This window comes from Leptonychotes weddellii, chromosome 5 (assembly GCF_054177405.1).
Source record: "Leptonychotes weddellii isolate Sample4059 chromosome 5, ASM5417740v2, whole genome shotgun sequence".
Taxonomy (NCBI): domain Eukaryota; kingdom Metazoa; phylum Chordata; class Mammalia; order Carnivora; family Phocidae; genus Leptonychotes; species Leptonychotes weddellii.
In genome coordinates, this window is record NC_138373.1 from 120,411,439 (window position 1) to 120,436,455 (window position 25,017).

Sequence of the window (25,017 nt, forward strand, 5' to 3'; positions counted from 1 at the left end):
GAAAGTACCTATTGAGTAACATATTAATAATATAGCAGAATTCTTAAGGGCAATAATTTCTTCAAAGTCATTTTAAAGCACCGTATCTTTTAAAATTATGCATGTGGCAAAAATAAAAGAAGAAATGATGGCATCTGCACTGTTATGCAATAAACTGAGAATAGGAAATTGTTAAAATGATATTTTTTTCTATATAACATACATGGTAATACATGATCAGAACACAGAAAACCAAAGGAAATCTGTAAGTTTATTTAGCATTATTACCTACGTATTATGTAATTGAAAACTATAGCATGTGTATGTATATGAAATGTGTACAGTGAAATCCCCTAAAATAGCTATAATTTATAATATGTAAATATTATAAGTAGAAATGATATTAGAATAATAGGGGACTTTATTTCAATTTCTTTTTTGTTGTTATTGCTATGTTGTTTTCCAAGGTTACTGAGGGTATTATAGAATGGCAGAAGGATTCAAGTGGCTCCACATGGCGTTTTGAAATTCATCCCAACTGTAGGCTAAGTGACCTGCAGGTTGGACAAAGCCCAAGAGTTTCAACATTTCCTTAGTGTCGGGATCTACTTCAGTGATCTCCCGATCCAGGGCTGAGACCTCAGGAACAAAATTATCTCTCCTTTCTCTCTCCTCCTGAAGCTTGATTGAGATACCTCTCACAGGGCCTCTCTGCATTGGCTTCAACAGATGTGTGACATAGCCTGCTATCTTGTTGCAGAGCTTCTTGCTGGGAATAAAGGCAATCTCCTCACACACACACTTGGTGTGGAAGTTGTTGCCCAGACATGCATAGTACTTCTCAGTGATGACCCGGACCGCTTTCTTCATAGTTTTGGTACAAACACAACCTATGTTGGCAAGTCCCTGGTAAAAGAGGATTCCAATTTCTTCATAGAAGGAAACTACTAAGTGGGAGTTGGAATAGACTGTAAATTATTGAAATGTTTTAAAAGTCATGAAAGGGTCAGCACAAGCATGTTTCACTTTATAAAATAGTAAAGTAGGATGTGGTATGTTTGGACAAGAATAGAGTCTGTTCTGATGTCACTGTTCTTGGTGTTCTGTTTATTTTGACTATCTATAGGAGCATGAGGGTACTGACTATTAAAATGATATAGAATTATGTGCTACATGCTTCTCTTCTTAATAATCATTGAAGAAACACTTTAAAAGAGTAACACATATGGCAGCAAAAATTATTTGAGAACAAAATCAAGGCTCTGGATTGAACCATGTTGATTGACTAGTTATTAAATCATAAATAAGAATTATGCATATAATATTATTTGCAGGGCGCCTGGGTGGCTCAGGCGTTAAGCAACTTCCTTCGGCTCAGGTCATGATCTCAGGGTCCTGGGATCGAGCCCCACATCGGGCTCCCTGCTTGACGGGAAGCCTGCTTCTCCCTCTCCCACTCCCCCTGCTTGTGTTCCCTCTCTCGCTGTGTCTCTGTCAAATAAATAAATAAAATCTTTAAAAAAAAATATATTATTTGCAATCTTCTGCTTAAGTTGGGTGATAGTTTCATGGGTATTTTTTCTATACTTATTACCAAAATGTGAAAATTATTATTCATCTATATATATATAAAATTATTTATATTATTTTATACATATAGCAAATAATAAATAATAAAACTATTTCCAAAGTTTCTACAAAATTTTCTTAATTTAAAAATCCATTTAGATAATATAAAGTCTGATTGGGCCCACCTAGAACTTTGTGTTCAAATTCTGTATTTATATAGAGAGAAAGAGCAAATGAGGTAAGTAATATTCTTTTCAGAAAGTTGGCTTAGTTAGGATTATGTATGACCTTATTGGAATATATTATGTCATGATGAACAAACCCAATAGAAAGTGTATGATTTAATTTTTATTCTCTTCATACACAATGCAAAAAAAGTCTTTGCCCATAACATCTTACTTTCTCCATGAGCACTTAGGTTTTTTTTTTAAGACTTATTTTAGAGAGCAAGAGAGAGCACAAGCGCACATGCTTGCGTGAGCAGGGTGAGGGTCAGAGGGAGAGAATCTTCAAGCAAACTCCCCGCTGAGCATGAAGCCTGACACAGGACTCGATCACATGAACCATGAGATCATGACCTGAGCCTAAACCAAGAGTCAGACACTTAACTGACTGAGCCACCAGGTGCCCCATGAATGCTTAGTATTGAAATTGCCATTGAATTAACAGAAAACAATATTCCCCCTTCACTAGCCTTCAAATGGATTATTTTATAATGCAGGCACACAGATACACACAAACATACACACACAAATGGCAGCACTGGACAGCAGCAGCAAACGACAAAAGGAGATACTGGTGCATAAGGGAAATGTAATTGATATTTTACATCATAGTGGATTTACTCCATAACTCTTGCTAACTAGTTCTGGAGACAAATATAATACGTAGTGAAATACACAACACTGGCCTACAGGAAAACCCTTTCCCAAATGACATACTCACATGTATGATATGTATGATAAAATATTTAGTTCTTTATCTTCAATATCTTTTAGTGAACTTACAAAGTTCATGACTAGAAATTTTATTAAAATTTTTTATTAAATTATATTTAATATAAATGTACATTAGAGGATAACTTCTAGAAAACAAAAAAAAGTCCTTACACATCACTATTAGCTAGACTCATCTATTTATGTCTATAATTTTAAACATAAAAAACACTGATTTTTTTAGCAATCTTAAACTCATTGGTAATTACTTAAATGTGAAATGAAGCAAAAATTTATAAATATAACTTCACTAAAGAAGTTTAAATTCCCTACTAGATAAATAAGAACTTCACAGGTTATTTTCTGTACACATCTTAGCATAATTATAAAATGTTACACGTATTCATATTAATATAATTTTTCAGAAAGTCTTCAAGAAAGCAGAATAATTTAACAGCTACATTGTGATTTTATGTTTACTTCCAATAATCCTTTGCTAAATTTATGATGTTGAAGGAAAATAAAACTGTAATCTCAATAAAAGTACTGAATTCTAATTATCAGCTTCAGATTTATGTGCTAATTGAAAAACAGAATCCCCCTTTCCATGACTTGTGCTTTCTACCTGACTTTGTTGTATAACAGATAGGGTTTTCAGACAACTCAAAGAGAGAACATACTGCCTTATATTTATGATTAAAATTTCACTTTTCATGTACTTGCATCTTGTGAATTTTCAGATTCTGGGATATAAGCCCCTTCATAATGTTTATAACATCTATAAAAAGACTGATATTGTAAAATCATTAATCATAATCTTTTACTTTCCTTTATCCTGTTTGTATCAGTAAATTTTGTGGCCCATTGTTTCTAACTTTCTAAGTAATCAATATATATTTTGAGCTTTAACTGCCATTTTCCCACTTTTAATTTGTTCTTACAAATATAAAACAGAAGTTTCCACATGTCTGTAACTGCCATGAAAATGCGTATACTTTTTTTCTCTAAAATGTTTTTTCACATAACACTTCACAAAATAAAACTGACTTTTCCTATAGAATCCCACTCTCCGATGGTATCCACAAGCTATAGTAACTCCTTAAATTTCATTTTAAGTTAGGTAAAATTAAATGAAAGTTAAAATTTAGTTCCTCAGTGCACTAGGCACATTTTAAGTGCTCAAAAGCAACACACAGCTTGTGACTACCATATCGGAAAGCACAGAAACATTTTCACAGATTTGTTAAAACAAAAAAAAGGGAAAGATGTTAATAAATATATGCATACATACATATATGTGTGTATTTCTTTTGGTTTCTTCTGAGGGAATTAGGATTCTGTGTATCTCTTGAAATTTTGAGACTGTGCCAGAAGGAGTAAGTGATGTGAATGTCTAGAAAGGTTGGAATTGTCATAATCAACAAAGCCATCCACTGGGAGATTAAAGAAACAAGAGTCCTTGGAGAACCATAGACCTTTAAGTGACAAAATGAGAAGATGCTACAGTCCCTGTTAGTCAAGTGAATTAAGTATATTCAAAAGACTGGAATGAGCGTAGGGAAACTAGGGAATTTAACTTTTTAATACATATTATGTTTATATTCTGCCCAACAACTTCTCTCCACTAACACACAAGAAAACTCTCTCTGCCCCTTTACCCAGGAAATAAAGAAACCCAGAATTCAAGGACACAAAAACATAGCTCCCTGCTACAAAAGGAGGGTGGAACAGAAAAACATTTTATCCATTTTGTTGTGCTATGGCAGAAAAAAAATAAAACCAAACTAGACAGTTAATTTCTCAGTAGGTTATTCTGCCACTTTAAATTCTTAATAATCTGCCATGTTATGTAATAATTTTTGTAATAATTTTTGTTTAACTCTCCATTGCATGCATATGAGGTATATGCTTGGTTGAGGGCAGGAAAAAAACTGTCTTGTTCAATGAAATACCTATTGATAGCCATCCCCACATGTATTATAAAATAAGTGAAGTGAAATATTTATAAAAGGTTATGGGAAGTGAGGTTTTACTCAGAGCCTATATAATGACCATCAAAGCTTAGTGTTTATTCATAGTCACACAAAATAGATCCTCAATTTTATATTTATATTAGCACACCCTTTTGTGACTATATGTTCACAGAATATAATCTTTATACACATTAAAGGATTTTTTTTTCCCTTTTGTGATTTTTGTAGTGTTTGTTCTTCACAACTCTCACCCCCTTTCATTCTTGTATTACAGGAAAGTTCTAGTTACATCAGTGGACTAGCTGAGATATATTACAATATGTAAAATCGGTCTTTTTTCAATTTTGAGGAAATAGACAAGTCCATTAATATTATAAAAGTTATGAAGCTGCCAGAGTTTACCCTGAACCTACCCTGGACTCCACCTACTTGTTCAGAGGATATCCAAACTAGTGTTTCAACCTTAATTCCCACCAATCCAGCCATATAGGCAGAAAATGGAGAACTTAGAGGGAGAAAATGAGTCTGTTAGTGCTGAGGTGTAGCTCACTAAAATAATTGAAGGGAGCTCATTCTCAGAGAGACTGGAGATTTTTATCAAAGGGAGAGCTGACATCAATCTTTTCTGGTTAGATGTTTCAAAAACTGTGAAAACTCTTAGGCCCACCCCAGAACTGCCACTGGAGGGGAATCACCTTGAGAAATTGACATTTGTCCTCAGTAGTTTGGGAATATACATCTACTTGGAGCTTCGTGCCTGTTTCCTTTCTGAGGAATTTTGAAGACTGGTGGTTTACTGAATGAACCACAACCAGTGTGGTGAGGAGAGAGGAAAATGAAATCAGCCCCGGTATTCAAGTTTCTACTGCTTAACCTAGTGGCACTGTCAAGTCAGGATATGGACTGTGTACTATGTATATCTTAAGGAAGGTGCCTTCAAAATAGGCCACAATATGCCCCCATGAGAAAGCCAACATTCTGATGCTAATTGAAATAGAATGCTGATGGACAGGCATTAGCATTCTCCCTTTGCCTACCCCAAAAAAGATCTCATCAGAGGCTAGGCCCTCATGAAATCATTTTACAATACAGTGTAAATTCTGAGACACAATAAAACAGCAAGAATCTACAAACATCCCAAACACTTTCAGAAATCTAAAGAAATGATTTTCTAGATATATTTGGTACTGTTACAGGATTTTGTGTCTCCTTAGTGCCTGCGGCTCTTGGTCACACCACTTCGAAGAATGAAGAGGTAGACCAGACGAAGAGTGGTGGGCAGCACAGCAAGGTTTATTGAGCAAGAGTACAAAGCTCCTAGGGAGGGAGGGGGACCTGAGTGGGTTGCCCTCGTTATTTCTAAGTTTAAGGGTTTTTATGAGGTCTTTTGCAGGACTTTCTTAAGCAAGCAGGGTGTGCTGAGTCGTGCCAGTCAGGGCTTCGGTCACATATCTGTCTACCAATTAGGTTAATGTCCACTGCTGGTGGTCCTTTTTTTGCTGACATGTGGGGGCTTAGGTCTTAACTGCCCCTCGCCCATGATATTGACAGATGCTCTTGTGGTTAATTGTCTTATTTTAGGACGTTTTGCAGAAGTCATTTCTGCAAAGGCTGCAAAGCAGAATGTCAGTGTGGTCCTGTCTAAGCTGCAAAATAGGATGTCAGTGCTATTTTCTTTTAGATGCCCTGACTCCGTATTTTCTTGTTGAGGACCCTCACCCTGACTACCTGTTTAACTAACTCCTAACAGTATAGAAAAGCTTGAACAATTTTTTTTCAAGTAAAAATTAGTTTCATATTAAAATAACATGTACATCATTATTATAAACACAAGTAAGCATTAAATCGGTTATTTTAATAAACTATTATTTCCTGAATATACAACTAGCTTTTTTGCCCCATTTTCTTATTGATTTTAAAGCTGTGCCTATACATAGTAGAGAATTTACAAAAAATTATCCCAACAATCAGGCAAAAATGTTTGCCATTAAAAATGCTTAAGGGGTTTGGCTGAGTGTCTGCCTTGGGCTCAGGTAATGATCTCAGGGTTCTGGGATCAAGCCCCGCATCGGGCTCTCTGCACAGTGGGGAGCCTGCTTCTCCCTCTCCGTCTGCCTGCTTTTCCCCCCACTTGTGCGTGTGCACTCTCTCTCTCTGTCAAATAAATAAAATCTTTTTAAAAATGCTTAAAAATGGGGTGCCTAAGTGGCTCAGAATAAAGAGAATTCTTTATTTTAGATGCAAGGAAAATATAGTACCATATATAAAACAAGTAAAGAAGGGAACTTAAATTGTGGGGATATTTTGATATTTATCAAAGCATTCTCATTTTTATTATATTTACTACTGATTCCTATTAGAATTATTATATAGAACCCCATTCAGTAACCTGATCTCAGCTCAGGTTAATCAGGTGTTTCTGAAGACACTGCTGAACTTGAAAGACAGATTATTCTTAAATTAAACATTTCACTTAAGAAAGTGTCCAACTCTTGATCTCAGCTCAGGTCTTGATCTCAAGGTCATGAGTTCAAACCCCATGTAAGGCTCCACACTGGGTCCACGTGGAGCCTACTTAAAAAAAAAAAAATGCTTAAAAATTTGGAAATGATCATGGAAGTTTTTTGGTTTAATTTTAGTTATCTAGATTATTGCCTCTATTGTCCAATTCACACTTTAATGTTTAAAGCATAGTTCTAGTTTTCTTTTCATTTGAATTTTACATTTTTCCCTGATTAGCAATTCTGATAATGTGTAAATGAAAAGTTTCTTAACATTTATAATACTATTTCTGTAGTTTTATATAGTGAATTTTTCATTATTATCAAATTAAACACCTATTTTATAAAATAAATAATTTATTTTTGTTGTTAGTGCTTAGGATCTGTGAATGTTTTAAACATCTTGAAAAACGTGAAAGTTGTTTTTTTTCCTCTAAGTTGTTCAATACCTAATTTCGTATGTAATCCATAAACTCCTTGAATCAAACACAATTTACAGCTATTTAAGAATATTAGCAAGAAATGATATACATACAATATAGGAAGAAGCAAACAGTAGACCCAGAGAACATTAGCTTCTTGAAAGCTAAGTTTTTAAGGAAGCAGAAATGTCAATCCAACTTAAAATACCTTTACAGGTCTCTGTAGATTCTATATAGAAATGCAGATTTGGTCTGTGACATTTCAGAGTATTTCCAGGTTCAGTAGTCATGTACTGTGACAAGGCTTCCTGATGTAACTAATAATACAATGGCTGTGGTGGGTCTCTGGCATCTGTAGGGAATCATTCCTACATTCAGATTTACTACAAAGCCTGTTGCGTTCTGAAGTATTATTTAGGAGTAACTCAATGTATATCTACTATTATTTGAAATTTTATTTTTAGAGTTCATTGAGCTAAACTACAGGAGGGGAATGGGATGAGGTTTCCTAGCAGAAAATCTTAGATTTGTCACTACTGCAGAATAAATTGTTTAAATTAAATGTTATTCTTGAAAAGCAATAAATAGACCAAAGTTATTTGTCAAGCCAAAAGAGTTTGAAAACTATTTTCCTACATAAGGTTTTTTGCTGTATTTATAAAAAAAATATAAAAATATGGTGATTCAATGTGTATACCTCAGGAGGAAAAAAAAATCTCTTTCTGATACATGGCATGAGAAAATATTTGCTGACAAAATTAAAATAAATTAGACATATCTGGAATGTTTGTCAAAGGAACTTAATAACCTTATCTGTTGACATAGCTCCCAAACAAGATGGGTATGATTCAATTTGTTTTGGAGGTATTACTTTAAGAATGCTCTAAATTAGAAAAAAAAAATGCTCTAAATTAGAATAAAAGTGGGAATCTATATATTTATTTTCTATAGAAATTGGCTAAATCAAATCACTTTTCGATTTTGTACCTACGCTTTTATTTTATTAAACTTCCATAGCTTTAGAACCTTTTATTCTTTTGGTCAATCATGTCTTTTATGTTCTTCCTTCCTGTTTTATTCCAGTTTGTTGATTAGGAATTGCTATTTTTATAAGTCAGTCTTTCTGTGTACTTGGTATGTTAGCATATAATCCTAATTCTACAAGTGAAGACACTAAATCCTAGAACTGACTTAGCCCTAGAATCTACTGTACACTGTGCATCACCTAGAATCCCTTGAAACATTTTTATTTAATTATCCACATACATTTAACAACAACAACAAAAAGAATGGAAAAGTACTTTTTAGATTAAATGAATAGCTCATAACAATCTGCTGGATGTTAATCAGGAGTTTCTGAAGACACTGCTGAACTTGAAAGACAGGTTATTCTTAAATTAAACATTTCACTTATGAACAACTGTATATGAATTATGAGTGTTACATTTAAACAAACCACAGTGTATTTGGGAAGACCACTGCAGGGGGGATTTATTTTATAACAGAAAAAACAAATATGAACTGGGCATATACCTCAGGGGGCAAGGAGAAAAAAAAGATTAAAATATTTTTTATTGTATGAATAAAGAGAATTCTTTATTTTAGATGCAATGAAAAAATAGTATCATATATAAAACAAGTAAAGAAGGGAACTTAAATTGTGGGGATATTTTGATATTTATCAAAGCATTCTCATTTTTATTATGTTTACTACTGATTCCTATTAGAATTATTATATAGAACCCCATTCAGTAATAATGCAAGTACAAATTCAGGTTTTCAAATTATAGACTTTCTAAAGCTTTCCAAAACAATATTAAAAAACGGGCAGTCATGTGGTTTTTAAAGAAACATGACTAATTTAAAATTTCTCTAAACATTTATGATAAAATAGTAAATGCTCTATACATATTTAAGTGGTCTTTTAAAATTTGACAATGCACATCACCTAATCTTTAGGTAAACTAATTAGCATTTTTTTTGTTGGGTGCTACACATAGAAACACAAACATTAACTCCATATCTGAAAGTTCACAGCCTCAATTGGAAAGTTGATATGTGTTAAGTACTGAATATGTCCCTTCAAAATTCATATGTTGAATCCCTGGCCCTCCCTTCCCCCCAAAAGGGCTGATTTGGGAATGGGAACTCTAAGAAAGTAATTATGGTTACATGAGGTCCTAGAAGTTGAACCTCTTATTAGGTTAGTGCCCTAACAAGAAGAGGTATCAGAGAACTTGTCTCTGTCTCTCTTCATATGCATGCATTAAGTAAAGGCCTTTGAGGGCATAGTGAGAAGGTGGCTGTCAACAAGCAAGGAGGAGTCATCACCAGAAACAGAACTGGAACCTTGATCTTGGACTTCTAGCCTTCAACACTGTAAGAAAATAAATTTCTATTAAGCCAACCTGCCTATGTTTTTGTTGTTGTTGTTGCTGTTGTTGTTAATGGCAGCCCAAGCAGACTAACACAATATCCAAAGAAAGGATTCAATTCAACCCAATTAAATTAATCAAATATTTACTGCAGGTCTATTATTCACCAGCTATTGTTCTAGGTTATTAGGTTTTAGGATTATCACTGAACTATTGGGGAGGGAGAGAAGTAATCACTCCCACAGTGATTACTTTCTCATGATGTAAGACAAAGTACCCGTAAAGTCAATTATGTATGCTATTGGGAAAACTAAAGCAAGGAAAGAAGATAAGGAGTGCTGCAAGTTAAAATAGGGCAGCCATGAGGAACCTCTTTATTTAGAAAGTTGTATTTGAGTGAAGGTCTAAAGTTGATGAGGGAGCTAGCCTGTGGATATGTGAATGAGGAACATCATGGGCAGAGAGAAGAGCAAGTGCAAGGATCCTGGGGTAAAAGCCTAACTGGCAAGCTCAACATTCAGAAAGGAAGCCATTGGCTTTGGTGGACATCAAAGAAGTAAGGAAAAGATTTGTGGAAACTTTTAGGACATTCTAAATACACTTGGGTTTTTTTGTGCTAAATGATATGGAGAGGCATTGCAAATTTTCTGAGAAAAGGAGGAACATGATCTAAGTATGCTCTATGAAGGATCATTCAGGCATCTGTATTAAAAAGCTACTCTAGAGGAACAGATAATGGAATCAAGGAGCTTTTTTATTATAATCCAGACTTGGAACAGAAATAGAGTACACGACGGGTAAGAAAATGTCTAATTCTATATACTATATATTTTAAAGTTTAGCCAATGAATGGATTTGATGTGGTATGTGAGAAAAAGAGAGAAACAAAGAAGACACCTGAGTTTGGGACTATGCAAATAGGATAGAGCTGCCATCATCGGAGACGTGTGGAAGAATAAGACTAGAGCAGGTTGGGGTGGGGGAACTGGTGCAAAGGAGCTCAAGTTTGAAATGTTTCTTAGATATCTAAATGGAGACATTAAGTAGACCATTGTATAGACAAATACTGCATTCATAGTAGATGCAAATATAAGAGCCTTCAGCACATGGGCTGCATGAGATTATCATGGGAGTGGGTATGGAGCAGAAAGGCTCATGGGCCTTGGGTCTCTCCATCTTTAAGAGACTGAGGATATGAGGAATCAGCAAATGGGACTGAGAAGGAGTGGCCAGTGATTGAAGAGGAAAAAAACAGTGATGGGGAGTGGCCCTGGAAGCCAAATATTAAAATATTCTCCTGGGGAGGTAGTGATCAATTGATTTAGTCCAACAGTGCTGCAATTTGATGAGAATTAAGAAATAACATCAGATTTACTGCCATGGTTGTTGGTCATTGATTTTCAGTGTTTTGGATGCAGAATAATTACATCAGAGTGAATTTAGGGAAAAATCAGAGAATAAGGGCCAGAGAGCAGAAGCATTTATAGTACAACATGAAAATATTATACAACATGTAAAAATTCTAAGCTCTTTACATATACAAGTTCATTAAATCCTCATAGAAATTCCTGAGGCAGGGACACTTATCTCTCTCTGTCCCCTTAGGATAGAATAGTAACTTTAAATTTGCAAAGTAAGGAGTGCAAAGGTTAGACACAAATTAGGTTTATCTGATGACAGATTTCAAGTATATAACCTGACTCTTATCTCACATTCTGGGAGAAAAGAAAAGAAAGATTATTGAGAAAATGCCATCTGAGTTCAGTTTTAATGAACAAAAGTGGAAGAAGAATATGCCAAGTATAGATAGTGATGAGACAGGAAAGAGTAATGAAAACAGTTTTTTATAGGCATCATTTTTGCTGCAATCCTTATTTTTTTTTTGTTTTGCTTGATTTTCTTTAGTTCTGTTAAATGTTCTATAGATTTCTGACTATGTGCTTACAATAATTTATACAGTCTGTGCTACCATTCTAAGACATGTAAAAAAGGGGGGAAAAAGGTCAGAGAGGAAGTATTTCATTACACTAAGAAACAGAAGACTCATGGAAAATAAGGCTATTTTTTAAATTACGATGAATTAAAAAACAGAAAATTTTAACTCTCCTATTTTTAAGTATTTACTGAATTACTTGTTTTGTTTATTCAGGAATTTAATATTAACATCGGTGCAATAATGAGCCTGAAATAAGTAAAAGACTTATAAAATTATATGTACTCTAAGAGTCTCACATTCATATACAGCATACATCATACTGCAAATATGTGGAACAACTTTCTGTCTAGTAATTTACTCATCAAATTTTCTTTTGAAGAATAATACTTTTTAAAGCTAATCTGTTTGCTAAAACCACATTCTATTGACCAAACTAAAACTCCTCTGGTAATTTTCATACGTTCTAAGTACAGGAGCATTTTAAGAATTCTCTTTAATTATAGTTCTTTTATAGTCAATTAGCATTGACTTGCAATCCATGCCTTATAATTATATCTTTAAGTGCCTTATAAGCATACCTTTAAATCACATCTTTAAATCATATCTTTAATACTGAAAAAAGTTAAATTGAAAAGTTTTGTTTCCTTCTTGTTCTGTTAATTTCCCTACTTGTCTGTATCTTTCCTTATAGGATATCGCATAAACATCAGATCTAATGCTTAAGAAATCCTACCTTAAAATGAACAATTTATTTTAAATGTCAGACAGTTACAACTGAATTCCTTAAGAGAAGTTTTAAAGCAAGATTTTATTTATTTCTATTTCTATTAGGATAATTAAAAATTATTGGGTTGGACCTATAAATAATGATTGTCCATTTGATGAAAGACAGTGAAATGACATATAAATTGAAAGGTACACTCAGTTTGGTCTAAACTAGCTGTCCTGCTGAGTCACCCAGTGCTCCACTTGCTATGCCTGCTCCTCTCACAGGGAGGAGCCTATGTATCTTGTCCAGCCTCTCGGACCTCCTCTTGCTGGTTTTTGAAGCACCTAATCATTTCTCTCCTATGCCTCCTTGTTCAAATCCTAATTACCCGAAACGCCCAGTTCTATAGTCACCTCCTGTCTCAGATATCCCTAATCTTTTGCTATGGAAAAAATTTTCAATTTCCTATACCAAATTGAACTTTATTTGTATATCATTTCTCAGGGGACATACTACTTTCTACATTTTATTTTAGTTATTTATGTGCATGCCTTACTGCTCTTAACTTCATGTTTTACTGGTGTCATTTTTCACTGTCAGTTCTATTACACCATGGCTTCCAAATCTGGATTTATTTCAACCTGTCTCCTGGTCACTTAAATTACATCTTTATTAAATTTTCACCGAAGGGTCATGGATGTGATTTTTTCAAAGCCCTTGAATATCTGAGAATATCCTTTTTGTTGACATCAATACGACAGGAGAACCACAGAAAAGCTAATGAAACCTAGCTCTTAACATATTTTTAGTGAAAAATTCCTAATTAATCCTTGTATCCTAAATAGCCACCAATACAGCAACCATGTCTTTTACTTTGTAGAGTCAGCTTTTAAAAATGACCATTCCATGGGGCGCCTGGGTGGCTCAGATGGTTAAGCGTCTGCCTTCAGCTCGGGTCATGATCTCAGGGTCCTGGGATCGAGTCCCGCATCGGGCTCCCTGCTCCTTGAGAGTCTGCTTCTCCCTCTGCCTCTCTCTCTCTCTCTTTCTCTCATGAATAAATAAATAAAATCTTTAAAAAAAAAAAAATGACCATTCCATGAATGAATGGCATCATTCATATAGCTCATTCTAGGATATATTTCTGAGCTCCTAACTTGTATGTCCAAATGCCCACTTAACAGTTTTCCATGTAATTTAAGAAATTCACCAACAATATTCCTTCATGATCTTACCGTCCTGGGTAGTGGCACCGTCCATACACAGTTTCTCTATAAACATGGAAGTCAGTTTTGACATTTCCTTACCTCTATCATAGGTCAAAAATATATTTTAAATATAAGAATTCTGTCATGACCATGGTCAAAAATTGCATTTATCCTTTGTTGTTTTTACTGTAATAATCTTTTAACCAGCCTCTTTAATTACCTTATCTAATTCTTTTTCTATGAAGATTTAAATATTCTTAAGTAGTCTTTTAAAAATACCTTTACGTGATGTAACTCATCTGCATAAACTCTTAATAGCTTTTCATTGCATTTTAAAGTCATGTTTTAAGTCCCCTTAATGTAACGTATGAATATTACTGTACTACTTTAGTGTTTAAGAAATATCCCATTATTTATAAAAATAAAATAGAAATAAATCTGACCATTACCACCACCACTAAAAGCACACTTTTTCCTCTTCTCTCAGTAAGCTCAGGCCTTTGTAAAGCTAATGCTAGGAGGAGAGGTGTCGTGAAGGCAAAGTTTGCTTTAGGCCCTAAAATTTAAACATTAAAAATTTGAACATAAAAAAAATTGCAACTAAGGAGATTACAGGCCTAAACATCTTTGTAGAAATTACAAAAGTGGGGAAATGCTAATACTAAAAGTAATCCTAATCCTTTCTGATTATATTATAGCAATTAAAATTTATGCGCACATACAAACTTTAACATATCAAAAAATATGTATATAAATAGTATGTGAAACTCTGTGTGGACTACGAATGTATTTTCATTACCTATTATTCTCCTCTTGCTTTCTATGCTGCAAGCACATTGACCTTCTTTTATTTCTTAAGAGTACGTCAAAGTGTTTAATAGAGGTGGGACCTAGGTTCCTCTATCTGTCACCATGAATGAAAGAGATCTCAGTGAAAGGCAGTGTTTTCAAATTTATATTTGAAAATGTATATCTAAATGACAAATATCCTTATTAAGGAAATAGATTCATTTCACTAGCTTAAGTATAAACTACTCCACAATTATTTTTATTAAATATAGGAAATACATCAAATACAAGGAAATCTTTCCCTACATTTATACTGTATTCATTGGAAAAAGCTGAATAATTTAACATTTTAGTCCAAAGATAATAGGAAATTTCAAAAAAGGGATATTTTCAAATGTTGATAAAATATGTTAATCTATAAATCAGTGCATGGCTACATAAAAGAAAATAGAACTTTTTGAAAATAATTCAGTTGTTATAAAATGAGGCCCTAATCTAAAATCAGATATATCCATTTTTGACTGCTAATCTTTAAAAAAATCAGATTTAGTAATTAGTATCTACCTTTTCAGACATAAAGTTGTTTAAAACTTCTACAGAGTACTGAAGAATGAGTTTACTCTACAGTGGCACCATTAGTAAATGAACGATATCCTTAACATATACTATTTATTATCATCTTTGAACAAAGAACTGAAGGAAGAAAGGGAGTGAGTCATGTCAAAAGCTGTAGTAGGGATGTTAGGTGGGTGAAAAAAGTATTCTGGTTTGGACATGTAAAATTTGTGATGCTTTTTATGTTCAAAGTTTTTACGACTATACACCAGAGTAAAAGATGGTTTGTATTTATTATATCATTTAATTTTCATAACAGTCCCATAAGTTTAGTATTATTACTGTTCTCAATTTTTAGAGGAGGAAGCTGGGGTACATACAGAAGTATTTCTTCAAAGTCATGCACCTAGCATATAGCAAAATCACAGTGAGGACTTGGGTCTATAGTCCTCAAATCCCATGTGTTATTCTGTGTAGTATATTCGCTTAACCGCATTTTGTTCAAATAATCCAATCTAAAAGACGATGCATTTTTAGGCATGTATAAAAACTGAGGAAACTCTTTGTTATTCTAATCAGAATTTCCTAGAAACCTTACCTAATGCACACAGAAGTAGTTTTGTACTCCTGAAATTTTTTAAACTGTTTAACAGTTGAAACTTTCAAAGTAGAGGATTAAGAGTAGAACACTTTTTACCACCACTTTACAAGTGAGCTAACTTTTCCTAGTATAGTTGCTCCAACTAATTGTCATAAAATCGTAGCTTATACAAAGTTATATATGATTTAGTCTTCTTATGCAATAGCCCAGTGGTAAATAAATGTAACCACAGAGTCTAATATACTATGACTTTATAAGCATTGGAATAAATTTTTGCAAAATACACCATATGTTTATATTCCCAAAGGCAAAGTTCTCTGATAGAAGTAGTGAAGCCAGAGGGGATGGATGGCAGGGATAATTGCAGACTGATTTCTCAAATAACATTTAGTAATTTTAAAAAATAATTGATACAAAACTGCATTAAATAAAACAGATTTGACTATTTTAACTAATTTTGTTGCTGAAGAGAAATCTCAGGCTTTGGCTCTTCAAATGAAGTTAAACAGACCAATACTGAAAAACTGTCAGTCTCGTTTATTGTAATTTGTCTACAGTGCAGATTTTTGTGGAAAGAGCCAAAGGATACTTGCCCGATGTTAACACAATTTCTGGTGCACTGTGTTCGGCTCTGGTTTACGCTTTTACTTTAATTTAATTGGTTGGCATAGGTGCTGCCAAAATTTGTTCTATTTTACACACAAAATGCAGTTATTAGACTCCTAATCCCTTAAAATAGGAATACTGAAAGGAAAGGGAAGTTATTTTTATTTAAGGACATATTCCTCCATCACAAAAAAATGGTTTCAATATAAGAACAACGGATTCTGGGAAAATGAGTAGCATAATATTTAATCTCCTCAAACATCCTTATAACAGCAGACAGACCAATTAAACAGTAAACCCAAATTGATGGACCACATTTACAACAAAATTATGTTTTATTTCCCTAAACGCAAAATACAGTGAGTGGGGAGGAAACATGATAGCTACATGCCCTGTGTTGCCTGTCTTTGGAACAATGGGAGCGTAGGAAACAATCGTGTCTTAAGATTCGAGGACAGTGTAGTCACCATGGGCCAATTTGAAAACAGCTAAAGTAGGAGGGCTTTTGTCTAATCCACAGCTGGTCAATGCAAAGGTCTATAGGAAGGTCTGAAGGGGTTGGAGCAGTCCAGCCCCTCTTAATTCTTGAAACTGATTAAGCATGGCTCCCTTCCAGAACAGAGTTCCATACTAAGAGAGGAAAAAAAAAAAACTAAGAACTGAATTACTGAATTAAAACTTATTAGGATAAGGGCAATAGAAATGAAGAAAAGAAAAGGTCTAGATAAAAGTGGGGGTGGAGAACTGAGCCAGAAGAGTGGCATATTTTTAAATACTAATTGAAAAAAAAATCAGAAGTGAGAGCTCTGTGAAGGTTAGAGAACCTATTCTGAAATAAGCTTACTTTCAAAAATTCAGAAAACTTATAAAAATTCAGATTTTCATATGATAATAAGCCTTGGATATATAGCTATCTATACAGAACTAAGATTAAATGAAGAGAGAATACAGAATATAATTGCTATATCCTAGGACAAAGTAGATATAGTCAAGTTAGAACTAACTGAGGACAAAAAATAATGCATTTGAAAATCTTTTAAGTGTGTTTGGTAATCATTGCAGGTTTTGAGGTATTTGCATTGTTATGTGGACAACAATCTGGGTGTGATGTGGGATAAGGCAAATAAATAATTACTGTACACTAATTTTGTCACCCCTCCCTGTACCTGAAAACAGAATTCTGAAGGTAAAAGAAAAGAAGTATATATATATCTAAAGTGAAGAGGTTGAATAGTCCTGCAGGCCTGAAGTTAAACTGGAAATCAGGATGAACTCATTAGGCATTTGATTCATCTATTGATCAATTAATTGTTCTATCAATATTTACTTTCTTCTAAGTTGCAGCCACAAAGTTATATAGAAAAAATCAGGTAAAAATGAATACTGCTGGAATCCAGGTTGTAGACTAAAAAGATCTTTTCCTGCTAAAGATCATGAGGGCTTTTCTTGGAGAAATGACTGATTCCAGGTCTGAGGCTGAAAATGCACAAAATGAACCTGGAGTAACTTGTCACTGCAAAGACTAAGGATCACATCAAAAGGAGATGGGATTCAATGTGAGGAGGGGCTATAACTAAAGATTTGAGCTTCAAAATGGATTGAATTTATATTAAGAGACTGAAACCCATCAAATACGCTTAAATACATGAGTTTCTTTTTTTTTTTTTAAGATTTTATTTATTTATTTGACAGAGAGACACAACGAGAGAGGGAACATAAGCAGGGGGAGTGGGAGAGGGAGAAGCAGGCTTCCCGCGGAGCAGGGAGCCCGATGCGGGGCTCGATCCCAGGACCCTGGAATCAGGGCCTGAGCCGAAGGCAGACGCTTAACAACTGAGCCACCCAGGCGCCCCAATACATGAGTTTCTAATGATATTTTGACAACAATCTAATTAGTTACCTTCAGGAGATGAGAGGGAACAAATTAATTATCTGGAAATCTATAAAATAAAGAGAAAAACTGAGCATTTATCTTCTTTTTCCATATAAAGTACTGATTTTATTAATACTTTATTGACTGATAAGAGTATTAATGTTTTATCACTACAACAAATAAAAACACTATTAATACTCAACAGATGATGTAAAACTTTACATAAGTACCCCTGGCAATAATTAAACAAGAAATGATAAGATTCAATTATCAATGAATTAATGGATACAGGCATTAAGCATAAAAAGAGAAGACAAACTAGAAATAAACAAAATCATGTGTGATCTTGCCAAAAAAATCTGACCTAAGTCTTCTTCCTTCCAAGTTACAGAAAATACAGAGGGCAGTGGAACATTATGAATTGCAAAATGAGCATATTCAGCAAAATCTAAACACGGGAAATTTGCAATTTAAATGGCTTGTGTTTTTCTCTTTTTTTTTGCATTTTTTAAATTTTATTTTATTATGTTATGTTAATCATTATACATGACATCATTAGTTTTTGATGTAGTGTTCCATGGCTGTGTTTTTCAACTTGGTATTTTGCGAGGGAAAGAGGAAGATAGAGTTCACCGTTGCAATTTAAGAGGCTTAAGCAACATACCAAATTTTAAGAAATAGGGTAATAATAAACTATGTTGTCTAGAGTGCATTTTTTTTTAGAGACAGAGTGTGTGCTCAAGGATTGGGAGGGTGGGGAGAAGGGGCAGAGGGAGAGAAAGAGAGAGAGAATCTTAAGCAGACTCTACACCCAGTGTGGAGCCCAACATTGGCTCGGTATCACGACACTGAGATTATCACCTGAACAGAAATCAAGAGTCGAACACTTAACCAACTGAGCCACCAAGGTGCCCCAAGATGCATATTTAGATAATGAAAAAAATAAAAATATACAGGGAAAAAATTGCCTAAAAAGCAGAATTGTGTTTATTTTTTGAGGATCATGATTAAGATCTGGCAATAGGAAGGGTTTCTGGGCTTTCAATCTACAGAATATCTATATGTTATAAAACATAGTACATATAAAATATCTGCATATCTATAATTTTATAAAACAAAATGGCCTTTTATATTTAGTTTTTACATCAATAAATATGTATCTAAAAGATTTAAAATGTATGTTGCAATCTATTAAATGGCTATAATAATTATTTTACTATAATTAAATTCATTATTTTTGGACAGACTATTTCTTTTTTAAATATTATAAACTGTGCTATAATGACCATAGCTAAAACTCGCAAAACATTCTATTTCTCTTTCTTTCCTTCTTTCTTTTTGCTTTCTTTGTGATTTTTGGGTTAAATGATGTGAAAAAAAATAAAAGACCTGGTATGTATTAATACATTGCTCCTCTAGAAATTTTGCACTGATTTATACTTTACGTTCTCTCCTATTTTCTGCAATTTGCCAACTGCTTATAAACTTAAATCTCTCATAAATCTTTTAAATTTTTCATAATTCTTTTTCTATTTACATATTTAATACAGTCTCATTGCTAAAAAATGGAAAACAAAGAAAACCTTTAAATTTTAAAACCAGATTATTTGGGATGGGTTACTGAGACACTTCCCTGAACCCTTATCATATAACATTATGACTCATGTCTGTCACATTCTTTGGTCATCTGATGTCCTAAATGGTATCTTCCTGTTGTTTGATTATTAAGGTAAAGCTTGAATTTATTTACATTTTATTGTCGAAAGAACACTTAACACAAATCTATCTTCTTAAGGCTACTAAATACTGCTGTTGACTATAGATATAAGGTTGTACACAGATCTCTAGAGTTTATTCATCTTGCTTGACTGAAACATTATACTGGTTGATTAGTTTCCTATTTCCCCAGACCTGGCAAACACCACTTCACTCCTCAATTCTATGAATTTGACTAATTTAGATACTTCATGTAAGTGGAATCATGCAATATGTCTTATTTCACTAAGCATAATGTCTTCAAGGTTCCTCCTTGTGTCCCACAGTGCAGAATTCCCATCTTTTTAAATGCTCAATAAATTTCCATTGTATGTATATACTACATTTTCTTTACCTATTCATCTGACAATGGTCATGAGGATTGTTTCCACATTAAAACTTGATTTTTTAATAGACATATTCTATTCCGTTAATTTTTTTCATATTTTGCCCACTTATACACTAAGTATTTCATCTTTATCTTATTAATTTCAAGAATCCCTTATACATTTAGTGTATCCTTTATCTGCTTTGTAGAACTTCCGAAGTTCTACAGTGTGAATTGGACAATAGAGGCAATAATCTAGATAACTAAAATTAAACCAAAAAATGAAATATGTACAGTCAGTCCATGTCCATGTAACCAGTCTTACATTGTTTTTGTTATTTATTCTGCTTTTCTCTTATGTTTGCTAATGTTTTTTAATTTTTATATTCAAAATTAAAGCCTTTGTAAATTTATTTTTATGTATGGTGTGAGATGGGAAAAAATCATCCAAGCAAAACTAAAATTCTTCCAAATTTTACATCATTTACAAAATAAACTTTGAGTAGACATAGGAATATTTAGACATTAACAGGAAATAAAAAATCACATGATAGAGATAAACATATCAGTTGTAGGATAAGTCAAGATTTCAGCAAAGAAGTTTTTGAGGACATACAGCATTTTTACACTATGACAATAATAACTTGGTCTCTTGTCAGTTAACTGATGGTATGGTAATTCGAGTAACTTCTTTTCCATTAATTGTAGAACAATTTTGTAATTTTGCAAGTATGTCCTTAATATGTGTGTAAACAACTTGACCATATTAATTCTATCAGGTCTCCCAGTAACCTGGCTAATATATTTTCCATTGATTATTATCTGACTAGCTGGTTAAACTGACACAAATCTTTTTTTGGAAAAGACATGAACTGTGAATATGCTGGTAACAAGCACCCGAGATTTGTTTATTATAGAAAGCATAATGTTTAAATTAATCAACAAAATTCTACAGAATGTGATGCATAACATATAGATTAGACATCATTATAAGTAGTTTCCCCTTATATATATTAAATGTTTATAAAAATAGCTATGAAAATTAAATATTATTTTTAAAGTTGAACAACAGATTGACATTGCATTGACTGTGCTATTTTATGGAGGTCTTAAGTATGACAATATTTTTTCTAGCACCCCACACATGTTCTTTAATTGTGTTTTCTCCCTTTCACAGTTCACACAGAAACAATCAGATTAAGTCTAAGGATCATAGAACTGAAACTAGAGTTGCTTCATTCAGCATCCTTAATGAATTCCATCTTTGTCACAATTGCATTATGTTTATGACACATCTTTTTATATCTAGTATCAGCACTTTCATTTTTCCATTTTCTAGTAATTTATATATATTTTTTTAAAGATTTTATTTATTTATTTGAGAGAGAGAATGAGAGACAGAGAGCACGAGAGGGAAGAGGGTCAGAGGGAGAAGCAGACCCCCCGCCGAGCAGGGAGCCTGATGCGGGACTCGATCCCCGGACTCCAGGATCATGACCTGAGCCGAAGGCAGTCGCTTAACCAACTGAGCCACCCAGGCGCCCTAGTAATTTATATTAAATAAGGGAAGATTCAATAAAATATCCAACTAACTGCACAAATCACAAACACTTATACAGAGAAAGATGATGACACTGCAATAATGAAAATTTTAGCTCTCTGACAGCATGAAGAAAGTACAGAAGTCCAAACTTGCACACAAAACATGGCATAGGAGTGACACTATAGAATACATAAATGCATGAATTGTAAAAAGTCAAACATATGAAAGGGAAGAGTTAGAAATAAAAATTCTATTCCAAGTGTGATGTCACATTAATTTTGAGTATATCAGAAAAGTAAAATGTCTTTGAACACTATAAAATTATCTATGAATTATTAAACTGTACTTGAGAAAAACAAAACCCATGCATCCTTTCTATCTTAACTTGCCTCACTATTCTTTTCAAGCTCAATAAATTACATCATCATTCTTTCAGTTGTTCAGGCCCAAAATTTAAAGTTATTTTTAACTCCTCACATCCCCCATCCAATAGAACAGTACACCTTATTGTTTTTACATTGAAAATGTACCCAGGATCTGGTCATGTTTCGCCATTGCCGCTGTTACCCTCCTTGTCCCAACAACTGTTTTCTTTTGCATCCATTGCATCTACTGGCCACCAACCAAATGGTTCCCTGCCCTTGTTTTTTCTTCCATACCACAAAGGTCCAGCGCTAACATAGCAGCTAGGGCCGTCCTTCTAAAACAAAAATCACATCTCTGCCTAAAACTTACCAGTGGATTTCTACTTCATTCAGAGTAAAATCCAAATTATTTACAATGGCCTATAATGCTGTATACAGCCCTCTTTCCAACGTCTCTGACTGGATCTCTCACTCACTCCCTTGCCGACTGGTGTAGAAACACGAGTCTCACATGGAGCAGTTTATTCAGGCTGGAAATACCTTTCCTCAGAAACAGAAATGGCTTGCTTTCTCCCTATTTTTAGGTTTTTATTAAAAATATTTACCTTTTCCTTTATTTTTTTAAATTTTATTTATTTATTTGAGAGAGAGCGAGAGCGAGCCAGAGCGAGCACAAGCGAGGAGGAGGGACAGAGCGAAAGGGAGAAGCAGGCTCTCCACCGAGGATCCTGGCATCATGACCCGAGGCGAAGGCAGACGCTTAACAAACTGAGCCACCCAGGCGCCCCAATATTTATTTTTTTAGCTATGCCTCCCAAATCAACCTAAATGAAATAGCAACACCAATTATCTTGACCCTCCTTCTCACATAGCATTATTACCATCCAATGTACTTATTTTACTTATTTGTTTGGGTTTGGCTTATTTCCGTACAAGAATCTAAGCTCCATAGAAAGCAGGTATTTTCCTAGGTCACGTTCTAGTGTCTAGACATACGGAGAATATATTCTCCATAAACATTTATGGGATTAATCGAGGACTGTCCATTTGTTATTACACTTGATTCATTTGGCAACTATTCACTGAGTGAGGACTGTCATACCCACACTCTTACCTTGTGACGCAGAAGCACCTGTGGTCCAGGAAAGCCAGCAAGCTTCTCTCCCACCGCCGGGGCTGCAGCACACCTTTCCCTGGGACGCGTTGAATTTCTAGGCCCAAGACGCCGCCGGCGTGTTGGCTTCCCACGTGCCCCCTCAACAAACCGGAACTTAGTTATGCAAATGTACCGCTGGACCCCAGAGGCAGAATATCCAGTCAGCCAATCCGCAAACGCCAAGCCAACTCCGGGCCTTCTCACCCCAAACAAGGGACTGTGGGGCCCTAGCCCATCCTAAAGTATTTTCTATTTTCTCGTCTTTGTTCGTTATTGTGGTAGAAAAGCTTCTTGCCTTCCGCCCCGTATTGCGAGTCTCTGAAAGGAGACTGTCCGCTTCCAAAAGTGTTAGATAAGATTTGTTTTTATCACCAAAATTGTCTTTTTTAGTCATTTTTTTAAAGTTTTTGACCACGAGGAATGGGATCCGAGGCGGCCAACGGGAGGAGGAGACAAACCGGCGAGGCGCCCGCGGCTGAACCGTTTTGAGTTCCTAGTTCTGCTCATTACCGAGGACCCTGGGTGAGTGAGTGGGTCGGGTTTGAGCGCTGCTCCCTTGCGTGCCGCTGTCCGACCCAAACAAACTTTATTTAAAATTACCTGTCCGTCTTGTTCCCAGAAGGGTTCTGGAGGCCTGGGAAGGTCCCGGGGTTTATTAATATTCTTAGAAAGGTTCTGGGTCCATAAGGTTCCAGAGTTTGTTAAAGCATCAAAATATGAAATATGAATGATTAAATATGTATGTAAAATACCTGTACAGAGAAAAAAAAAGATTGATGAGAAAAACCAAGAGTAAATGCTCTTTATCAGGGTAAATATTCTTCTCTTCCTAGTTTGAGAGTTTTTGTCAAGAATGTTTCTTGGTGGGCGCCTGGGTGGCTCAGTTGGTTAAGCGACTGCCTTCGGCTCAGGTCATGATCCCAGGGTCCTGGGATCGAGTCCCGCATCGGGCTCCCTGCTCTGCGGGGAGCCTGCTTCTCCCTCTCCCACTCCCCCTGCTTGTGTTCCCTCTCTCGATGTGTCTCTCTGTCAAATAAATAAATAAAATCTTAAAAAAAAAAAAAAGAATGTTTCTTGGATAGTGTCAAAAAGTTTTTGTTTGTTAAGCTGATTTTTTTTTCATTTTTAATTTGTTATATGGTGAATTATATCAATTGACTTATGAATGTTAAATAAACCTTATATTTCTGAGGTAAAACTTATTTGATAATAATTTATTATTTTTGGGCGCCTGAGTGGCTCAGTTGGTTAAGCCACTGCCTTCGGCTCGGGTCCTGATCCTGGGTCCCGGGATCGAGTCCCGCCGTCGGACTCTCTGCTCGGCGGGGAGTCTGCTTCTCCCTCTGACCCTCCCCCTTCTCATGCTCTCTCGCTCTATCTCATTCTCTCTCTCAAATAAATAAATAAAATCTTTAAAAAAATAATAATAGGGCGCCTGGGTGGCTCAGTTGGTTAAGCGACTGCCTCCGGCTCAGGTCATGATCCTGGAGTCCCAGGATCGAGTCCCGCATGGGGCTCCCTGCTCGGCAGGGAGCCTGCTTCTCCCTCTGACCCTCCCCCCTCTCATGTGCTCTCTGTCTCTCTCATTCTCTCTGTCTCAAATAAATAAATAAAATCTTTAAAAAAAAAAAAATAAAATAAAAATAAATAAAAAAATAATAATAATAATTTATTATTTTTATTGTTGGAATCCATTGGCTAAAAGTTTGTATATAATTTTGAATCTACGTTCATGAAGGAGATTGGTCTGTAGTTTAATTGTAGTATATTTGACTGGTTTTGGTGTCAGGGTAATTCTGGCCTCATAATATAAATTAGGAAGTATTCCCTCTTCCTAAA

The 25,017-nt window shown here is 34.7% G+C and overlaps 1 pseudogene; it reads right to left on the reverse strand.

The window, feature by feature from the left end:
• Window positions 1–457: 457 nt before the first annotated feature.
• The window catches only part of LOC102737440 (small ribosomal subunit protein eS17 pseudogene), an 87,796-nt pseudogene continuing 63,236 nt past the window's right edge, over window positions 458–25,017 (reverse strand).